This window comes from Pinus tabuliformis, chromosome X (genome assembly GCF_031772625.1).
Source record: "Pinus tabuliformis cultivar Carrire ecotype Pingquan chromosome X, CPIR1, whole genome shotgun sequence".
Taxonomy (NCBI): Eukaryota; Viridiplantae; Streptophyta; class Pinopsida; order Pinales; family Pinaceae; genus Pinus; species Pinus tabuliformis.
The window spans coordinates 1105342623-1105353598 of record NC_142308.1 but is presented as its reverse complement, the minus strand read 5'-3'; positions in this window follow the sequence as shown (position 1 = coordinate 1105353598).

Below are 10976 nucleotides of genomic sequence, written 5' to 3'. Positions count from 1 at the left end.
AGGTTTCAAACCCTTGAATGTAATCTTCCTTTAGTATGCTCAAAACCCATTTGGGATTTCTCATTTCTCTACCGGCCAGAACATTTTATTTGTTGATTTACATAAATTTTAATACATTTTATTTTTAATGAAATTGGATTCTTACCCTTTAGCAATATGTTATCATCTTATTCAGTGTAACGATTATATATTAGAAGAAACAACTATATGAAGTCTTTATTTGACTTGTATTAGTAATTCTCTTCTAAAAAAATTCACGCATGCTAACAGGTTTTCTTGAAACCCTAATTGGGCTATTTTCCTTTTGATTAATATTCAGTTTATGAATGAATACGAATTTGTATTAGGGTTTGGTTATCTAACCCTAAATACCTAGTATTCACAATGCTCTTTCTATTAATTGTAATGTTGCTCTCGTGTGGTCTTGGTTATCAGTTCTTACCTTATTAAATCTACCTTTGCATGCATATATATATATATATAAAATATGCGTTCAACTAGTTGTTGGTTAAAGCACTTCTACTTAATTAATTTTGAATACACATATACTTGGATATTTGCATTTGACTCTTTCTATATTTTTATTTATAATGTGTTCGAGCACTTTCTAATTTGATAAAAAAAAAAAAAATTCTTTGTGAGGAGAAATGAGATGTTTTCAATTTTGTTGAAATTAAATGTATATTTTACTATATATTTACCGCAATATCTTGTTATTAACTCTAATCTCATTATAATTCTTTTCTTAGAATCATATTTACATTGTGTTCCAACTACTTTTTTAGGTACCCTTTGCAACCTACTTTCCTACAAGTTGCTTCCTTCTCTGGTGAAGTTCAACTATACAGTAAAGGCTAATTTATCTTTCACATTCACTAGGTCGGGTTCCTTGTTGACTCTGGTGTGATAGCAATGCATGAAGGAAAATTTTGTTTCATTACTATTATTTTTAAGTCTTTCTCCAGTCGTAAATATTGTTTAAATGGATACGACCTTTTGTATTAAGCATTACTTCTAGAATTTTTCTCCATGAACTGACATATTTTAAACGAATTCTTAACAGATCTACCTTTGATATTACTTTAATAGACTTTGTATCATTATTTTGAAATTATACCAGTATCCATTTAGACAACTTCGTCTACAATAATATGTCTATGTTTAGTTATTTCACCCTAATTTTTTTAATGTATATAACTAGTATAATAACACATCTTATTTTTGCAAATAATTATATACCTATTGATGGTGTTGGACCCACCAACATTCAAGCGATCTCCTCGATATGAAGTCCCAACTAAACCTCACATTGTTCGGAGTAGGAGTCCCGGCAGTGAGTCGTAGTGTAATGCCTTGACTGCAGAAACGTGCAGAGGAAAGTGTGATAACTTTGGGTGAGAACAAGTGTGATGCATGAAGCTTCCAACACACGAAGGGAAGAAGAAGTGTGCCCCTTGGAAGCTTGTAATAATACGTAGCTTGAGAGGAACACACGAGCGAAATGACATCACAAGCTAAGATGCAGAATACTCCATAAATTAAAGTGATGAGTTAATCCAACAAAACGCATTCAACAAGATTTGTACAAGTGCATACAAAGTAACTCATAAGCATATGCATAAGTTAAATAACATACTGTTGACAGTGTTGGACCCACCAACATGGCAGGGTATCTCCCCAGTAAGAAGTCCCAATTAGACCTCAGACCATTTGGTGTAGGAGTCCCAACAGTGGGTCATACGGTAATGCCTTGACAGTGATTTCACATAGAGGCAAGTAAGATGTCCCTGTTGGTAGCAAGGGTGTGAAGGTTGTGGTAAGTCAAGGAAGATGCATGAGAGGTTCTAACACACTGAGGGTGAGGTGAGTGTGCCCCTTGGAAACCTGTAATAGTACACAGCTTGGAAGGGAACACACGAGCGAAGATGCATCACAAGTTGGAAAGCAAGTTAGCGAGCAATCCAAAGTGATGGTTAAACCAACATCACATTTCAAAAAGATTCATACATAATTATACAGAATAATCCATACATGCATGCGTAAGCAAACAAATACATATATCATTTAGAGTAAACCAGATAGCATAGAATATAATACAACATATGCGCGAAACATGTTATATTAAGAAGTGTAAGTCCCAGTCATACAATACATCCATGTCCAACCACTAGTTCCGATAGTGTAACATTACAACCATAACTGCCTACTCCTCCAAAGAGATATACTAGCTCTGCGTAGTGGAGAATCCATGGCACGTTACAATATTGTCCAAGCTTTCTCTAACATACTCCTATCAGAAGCTTGGTTGACCAAAAGCCTTTACAATGATTTATGAGGTTCTATTTATAGAAAATGGTAGGGTGACCCTTGACATTCCCCTTTGTGACAGTTCATCTATCCTCATGACTCTTCATCTACTCTATGACTATTACATCCTACTATCGACACTTGAATTTGCACTTGACAAGACGTTACAATACAATGCACATGTGCTCATGTGGGACAAAATGAATTGAGCAAGCCATGAAAGACATCACTAACACTCGGTCCATTGTGGTGAGACCAACTCTTTGACATGCTTGTGATGGTGAAGGTGGTGAGCAGATGCCAAGCTTGGTCATCCATGACGGTGTGCACGTGCTCCATGGTGACATCTTGTTGAAGCAAACTCTTGCCTCCTTTACATCCGGGTGCATTGACGTTGCTCCTCCATCCAACTCATCTACTAACATACGCATGGTCTTCTTAGGTGTGGTCGAACTTGCAACACACTTATGCATAGTGTCTGTGCTGATCTTCCAGTGTGTGTTGGTGGTCATGCACATCAACTATCAATTTCATGTTCAGCTCCAATCGGACTTGCTTCTTGTCTTTACCTCGGTGAGTGTGCTGAATGGGTGGGATCACATGCATGCGTACAATGACATGCATGTTGCTGAATTCCCTTGCATGCGGTCAACAACACTACTCACCATGTCTACTATGTGCCAACTACTGGGATGGTTCTATAACTTGTATGGGCGCAGTTTCATCTGTGAGTGCATGTGGCACCCCTTATTGTACATGTTCCTACTACAACTCATTCTCTTGTTTATGTAGCTCCTATTCTTCCCTAAGTTGTTGCTTCAGCACATGCAACTCCTTCTCTGTTCTGTTCTCTGCCTTCTTGTGACCTTCATGTCGCGTCATCACCTCATAGCCTAAGTCTCCCAAATTTCTTTCATCACAAGTGGATCTGCTTAAGCTTGCAACTTTGCTTCGCCTCTATACTATCCACAACCATCCTCTTACGTTCGTTGCATCCAGTATGCTACCTTTAGTTGTTGTTCATGGTGTTGCTTGCTGTGATGCTGTTGTCGTCATGTCTTGATGTCCTTGTCTATGAACAAATTGATGTCTTCATGGGTAGGCAAGTCCATAGACACTTGATCGAATGCATCCCCAAGTGTGCTCTGAACGGTGTCTTCAACTCTTCTCTCTTGGAAACCATTGTACCTATATTGTTAAGAGGAAGATGAACACCTGCGATACCTAGAGACATGGCAACACTCATGGCAAGCAATCTATCAGTCGAAAACCAAAATGAACTTGAGAATTGACTTGCAACATACTTGTGTGACTGATCATGAAGGTTGCACAATTTCCATTGGGAGGTGGGGAGATTGATTGCCAAGACTGCGCAAGGCAGAGTCCAGGCTATCAGGAGGTTGACTGACTGTTGGAGCTACACAATGCACCGTGCAACCTGGCTGCTGACTGTTGGAATTGTGCAATGCGCAATCTCAGCTAGCAATGGTTGGAGGCTTAGTGACTTCATTGCGCAATTTTCTGGGCAAGCAGTCACTGTCCCTCAAAATTACACAATGCAAGACTGGAGGATAGTCACTGGGAAGAAATGTGCATTTCTTAAGAGGAAGGCAGAGCCTTCCTTTTTAGGATTGCGCAATGTTGTCTTAGTGAGGCAAAGTCCGAGCCAAGGCTGCGCAGACCCGTCGACGGGCAACTGAAAGTGAAGGTGAATTTGAATGCATGGCGATACTAAGTGTAAGCATAAGTGAATGCTCGTGCATGAAAATGGTGAATGTCCGATCCAGAAAATGGAACAACATGCATGTGGGTGAGGCAAGTCACTGAATCAGTGACCGTTCATGAAAAGCAGTTTCATGCATGTGAAAACAGTGAGATGTTAACAAAAATTGAAAAGGTGATAGTACAAGATAGTATGTATCAAAATGACAGCAAGATCTCACTGAAATCAAGCAGACAACATTCATACGAAGCGAAACACAAAAAGCGCCAGAAATGCAACACAAGACATGAAAAGCGAGCTTACCCCAAAACAGTTGAGCTGAGTGTGCCGACGACTCCTGGATGTAATGTGGGATGCCAGAGCTACAAAGGCGATGTGAGGAATGATCTCTGCAACGTCTGGTTGATGAGTTTTGATAAGATCAAGGTTGTGATGTGCATGCCAAAAATCTATGGGGAGCGACACTTGGTGGGAGTTTTCTGAAATGATCCTTGCATGCAACCTCCAGATGTTAAAAGTAGATCCCTGAATCAAGGGATGCCTTTGCATGTTGCCTTGGGAGAAGCAGCCCATGCATGAAAATCGGTTTTTCTCGGTCTTGGAGGGAACCGACTGGTTAAATCAACAACACTTGCAAGAGGCTACTCAACTGCTGGGAGAAAATGCAAATTTCTAGAACGGAGCTGGGCCGGTTGCAAATGAGATTTGCACAATTTTTGGGCAGAGCAACTAATTTCTGCCCAGGACTGCGCAATTCTTGGACTGAGTAGCCCTGCTGGGAGGAATTGTGCAATTTTCTGGATGAATTATGACTGGTAGAATTGCACAATTCTAGAGCCCAGCACACTGCCATACTGAATTGTGAAATTTCTTGAGGGAAGGTTGGTTGCCCTCCAGAATTGAGCAATTTCTTGAGGGATTTTCTCAGCCTGCAGCTGGACCAAGTCCGGAAAAACAACCTGTGAGGGGAATGTATCAAGCTCTAATAGACAAGCTACCTTTCTGCAAGAAAAACACTGAAGCTTGTGTACTTGACGAAGCAAGACATGTTGTTGTGAAAGGTTGGTAGGGAGGCTCCAAAACGAAGCTAAGGAAACATTTTGGAGGGTGGTTGTAGCCGCTACAACAGATGCATTGCAAATACAACAAGAATCGTCGTATTATATTAACAACATATGCATGAAAGTGTGCCAACTCTAATTTTATTATTATAAGTGAAAGTTCCATCCATACATCATCATTGACGACCACTAGCCCTAATATCATAACATTACAGTCAAGAACACCTACTCCTCCAAAGAAGTATACTCACTCTACGCTATGGAGAAGCCAAGGCTCTTCACATTACTCCCAAGCATTTTCTAAGCCTAAGCCTAGCCAAAATCTTGGCTCCCAAAATATCATTACATGAGTTATGAATTTATATTTATAACAAGAGGGGGGCGACTCTTCAATTCCCCCTTTGTGGCCTTTGGACTACCCTCAAGAATCTTCAACTTCTTCACTAAATGGAAAATTACATTACATGGTGACTTTTCATATTCCAATATTGACACTTGGAATTTCACTTACAATATAATTACAAATAATATTACATTTTCCACATGTACCCATATAAGATAGAATAGGATAGAGACAACCTAACAAGACACAACACTATGATTATGGGGTTTGGGGAAAGTCCAGCTCAACAACCTACACCTACTACTTCTCAGTCACATATTGGTGCCAAGCTTGGCACTGTGTGATGGTGTCCCCAAACTGCTTAACAGTGTTTTCCTGGAAGTGAAATCTAGCCTCCATGGCATCTAGGTATATCATCTTAGAGCCTATATCCAACTCGTTCTGAAGCATGAGCAACATTGGCTTGACCTTGACAAGACCACTGATGTACTTTTTCATGTTGTGTGCATTCAGCTCTAAGTATTTCTTGGTGGCTTCTCATCCTATCTCCAGTCGAACCTAGTTCTTAGGTTTAGCATCAGTGATAGAAATAATTGAAGGGATCTAGTGCTTTCTCATGAAGACATCCAAAATACTGTACAACTTCACATATGAGGTTTTTTGTTGTCGATGAATGAGGGGAGTTACTTTTTATTCTGGATCAACACTCAAATCTTCGCTTTCTTCATCTCTGCCTGTGGCTTCATCTTCTTCACTAAGTAAAGGAGGGCCCCTTCGTACCGCATTGTCCACTCTTGTACACGGGTGATGGCAGCATGTATGTTTTTGAGAGTTTTAACAAAATATTTGCTTCATTCTTTTAGGCCATGCAAATGGAAAACTGCTTTATGCATGGTGACAAATCCATCATAAAGCTTCCGCAGGGTTTCTCCAAGTGATGATACTTCAACAAGTATCACTTTCCTCAACTCTCCCGATGTGGAAACTTCATTATGTGTTGTTGCTCAGAGTTTTTCTGGCTCTTTTCTGACATCCTGCAAGTTATTTTCTAGTTATTCATTCTCAATCATCAAATACTTAACATTTGAGCGTGTTTCTCCTGCATAGGCCAAGTTGGATTCAACAATGGTAGTTGGATGCTTCTTGGTTTCCTACACTATCACCCTTTATTTGATGATTGTAGGTGATGTGTGATCTCCGAAAAGTGATTCCTTCATGCTTGTACAATCCTCTTTTGGTACTCATCAAATGATAGATTGTACACATCCATGACCAGATCATAATCAAGGACAACAACATCCCCTTGCTCGCTCGGGACTGGCTCTATTTTTGGAGGTGGTGGAGACTGAGGGACAAATTGTGTTTCTCTCGGCATTAGGTCAACAACTTCATTTTATGGCTCCTATTCCAACTCCATGTCTGTCACTTCGAACAATTTCTCAATTTGTTGAGCAAGCTCCTGATTCTGCATCTTCTCACCTTCCTCCTCTGATGTTGGTTGTTCCAACTCTTCAACCTATATGGGCACTATTTCTTCCATCACCGTGCCTTGCCTTTTTTATTCTTCCTGTTTTTGCTTCTCTTCTTGTTCTCTCTTCATCAACTCATGTTCTTCCTTCAACTTCTTATATGTCTCCTGCATCAGTTATGATTCCTACCACCTCTGCTTTTCTCTCTTTCTCCACTCTACTCTCTTGATCCATTGCTTCCTCTTTTCTCCCATTGCCAAATATGCCTTCTCGAGGGTAGGAATTGCCTTGATTTTTTAGCTTTGTTGTCCCTCTTGATTGTCAGCAATATTCCTCTTTCCCTTGTGTTGCATTGGATTGTTCTTCTGCTATTGTTGTTGCTTCCAGAGCTGTTGTTGTCTTTAAATAAGCCTTCCAAGTTCTTGCTATACTAACTGGCTCATTGAGTCTAGAGGCATTGTAGCAGTACCTCTAAGGGTCTACCTTTGGCCAATGAAATGTCTCGTTGATACATGGAAAGTAAACTCATGTACAGTGGTCCTTGTAAATACTATGGGGATCATACAGATTAAAGTCCTTGGTTGCAAACTCGCATTTCACTATGTCCTTAGCCTCGACATCTACATCTTTCAAGCTCTTAATCTTGTATAATCTGATACGCAAAGGAAGAGTGGGCCATGGCGCTTGCTTCTTCCTATGTAGTCCTACTAACAACCATGTAGCGAGGTGGTATGATACTTCTTGCATGATTAGTTTTTCAGTGGCATACCTTGGTAAAACATGCGAAGGCTTCTATCCACCAAACAATCTGATGAAGTTGCCACCTGGCGAGGCATACCAATCTGTAATGTTTATTATCACCTCCATTGCTTCTCAAGACATGCAAGGTAGATATTTCTCAAATATAAGCTTGTATAATGGGATGATAAAGTGGTCAGTTATCCTTTCCATCACTCCTCGATAACTATAGTCAGAAATCAACTTGCAATATATGTTCACAACAGTCTCTTCTAGTGTCCATGTCTAGTTCATGTCAGAAAAATGTTGTTGTGCACAGATTGCATCTAGTAAGTATGGAGACATATAAAACCTTGCTTGCTACTTCTTGGGAGGATTCTGAGCCTTAGCTACATGGGACTTCAACCGTTGACCAACAAATCCGACTAGTTGATTGGCCTTCCATCATTCACCAACTAGTTCAATAAGACTGCCCACCCTTCAAGAAAGGTTTATGTGCTCTCTTAACCATATATTCTGCAGGAAAAGATTATCAAGAACTTGTAAGCCTTCCTAAGGGACTTTGTCTTTTAAAAATTAGTGGGTTTTTGTCTAAACTTTGATGGTTCTTTCACCCAACGCCTGATAATGTTTCTTATGTTCACATAGCTATGGGTGGAATAGAAGAGTGCGTCCATGTGCTTCACTGAATTGGGAAAGTGATACATATGTTGAAAGTATTATGTCATGAAGGTGGAAAGCTTCTTCCCACTAGAACTACTCAATGTCATAGTTTGTTCATCTGTATGTGAGACAATCCAGTTGGTGATATCTGCACATGGGAAGACAGGATACCTACATGCAACCGTGTATAACCCTGACTATTAGATACTAACATATACATGTCAGTCTTCCAAATCTGCCTCAAAGTATTTTGCAAAAATGTCCTTGATCTATTGTCATGTTAGTGTTGTTCCCTTCTCAATAAACAACTGAGTATATGCATATACTAGTAAATCAACTAATATCTACTCAACTTCTTCCCACGGGGGTGTCACTGACAAACCAATATGATATCACGTGCGTTCATATTGGGGCATTAAAAATGGAAAATTCACAAAATAATATATTGCGGTTGTAATGAGGGCCTAAAGGGTTTTAATATACCATACAACAATATATATATATATCCTAAGGTATTTTTTATACAATTTTTTGGCCAAGCGGAGGGAAAAATATCGGGCTACATGCACGAGCGAAGGGAAAAATATCGGGCACATCATAGGGGTGGAGGGAAAGAGTTGGAAATGATTCATTGGAGTCGAGGTGGAGTCGAACCACTCTGCAACCCTAGGAAAATTATCGGGTTACACGCACTCGGCTACACGCAGGGGCAGAGGGAAAGAGTTGGAAATGATTCATTTTAGAGTCGAGGTGGAGTCGAACCACTCTGCAACCACTCTGCAAACCTAGGAAAAATATCGGGCTACACACACTCAGGCGGAGGGAAAGAGTTGGAAATAATTCATTTTGGAGTCGAGGTGGAGTCAAGCCTCTCTGCAACCACTCTGCAATCCTAAGCCTTTCTGCTTTTGAACCCTAAGAGGAGATGTGTTTCTAAGTTTGAACCAGACAGGACCACTCCTCAAATCCTCGCCCTGCCTCTTGCTTGTTCGAACCTTGTCCAACTACCCTAATTCTCTATAACGAACACATCAACTCGTCATAGTAGCAGGCTTCTCCAACTTCAGTGAGCACATGAGTGAGACCTACCAACAAATACCCGGTAAGCAGGCAGGAGCACTTGGATGAAAGGATACTACTAAGAAAGGAAGGCAAGGTAGGCTTTTGTCGCTGTCGATCGATCCAGAAAATCAAGATGAGGTGGGGATGATTAATGAAATGGATACTCAGTTACAGAAAGAGATACAGGAGGAGATGTGTTTCCATACTGGGTGGGTAGTGAGATTCATCAAGTTTAGTTTTGTTTGGCTGCCTTTCTTCCTTTGCAGCTTGAGTGATACCTACTGCTTTCATTTGAATCTCTGAGCATGTTTTCTTGCTTATACAACCAAGCTACCTTATTTTCACCCACCTAGCTACTCTTTCATTCTCATTCTGGAGGGAGTCCATAACCAAAAATTAATGTGTTCTATCCAACTACAGTAACCTTTAGGATCAAGGATTTAAAAAATGACGAGTTCTATGAACACCCAACACAAACAGAAGAAGAGGTGAGGAGTCGACTTGTGGAGTGAAACAAGCAATATTAGTAGTTGATTCAGAGGAGTTGGCTTGTGGAGTGCAACAGGCGGTATTAGCAGTTGATTTAGAGGATTCAACTTATGAATTGCAATAGGCGGTATTAGTAGTTGATTCAGAGGAGTCATTGAATCTCTATAATATACAAGTACATCCTTAAATAATTCTCTTGGATCCTTCACAAACATGCTGACAATTTCGACTTCTTTTAAGAAAAATTGATAACTTGAGACTTCAGAATTTTGGCTCCTTTAATTTGGATTTTGAATTTGCAAAACATTCTCATAAATTTCTTCATGTAGCTTGAACTTCAAAAAGCTGGTAACCTTTGACAGTGATCCCAAAATAGGACTGATGCCCAACATAGACCTTCAACTAATGCATAGGACTGGATTTTTAGAGATTATCCTTCTAGGGCTTATGCACAGAACTATACACAAATTTTGAACTATAGACAAAGGGTTTTACTCCTTTATTCGATTGATATAGTTGCCAATAGGAGGGCCTTAAGTGCCTTGCAAGACTAGAACAATCCATTCTTAATAATTTCACTGATCAGTAATGTACATACCAAAGTCTGTGTAGATGTTCATAAATTCGGTGATTTGGAAGATTCATACCTATGGGGCACCTTTTTTTTTTTGCTCCAATGTGAAGAGGTGTGGCTTCTATTATGCTGCTAGATAATTCCTTTGACTCTTCAAAAATATGGTCTTTACGCCTTTGCTCTAATGAAGAAGGTTTGCAGTCTTGATTGTAGAGATAAGAGGACTCTGTTGATTTCTACTTTTCATTATTCAAGACTTGGGGAAATTGGTGTACAAAACATAAATACTTGTGTTCCTCTAAAGCAACAAATTCATCATTAAGGATTTCATAACTTGTGTAATGTTGATACTCATTATGAGAAATACCAATGTTTGGTGCAAAATCCTTATTGCTGTCATATTTGGAGCAAAGCCTCTCGTCCTCGGAGCGATATTCTATCCTCAATTCTTGTGACAAGTCTAGGGAGGTTATTCCGACACTTTTATAACATGACACAATCTCAAAACCCTCATGATGGATGCTTGTGAATAGCTTAGAAGTGGCTC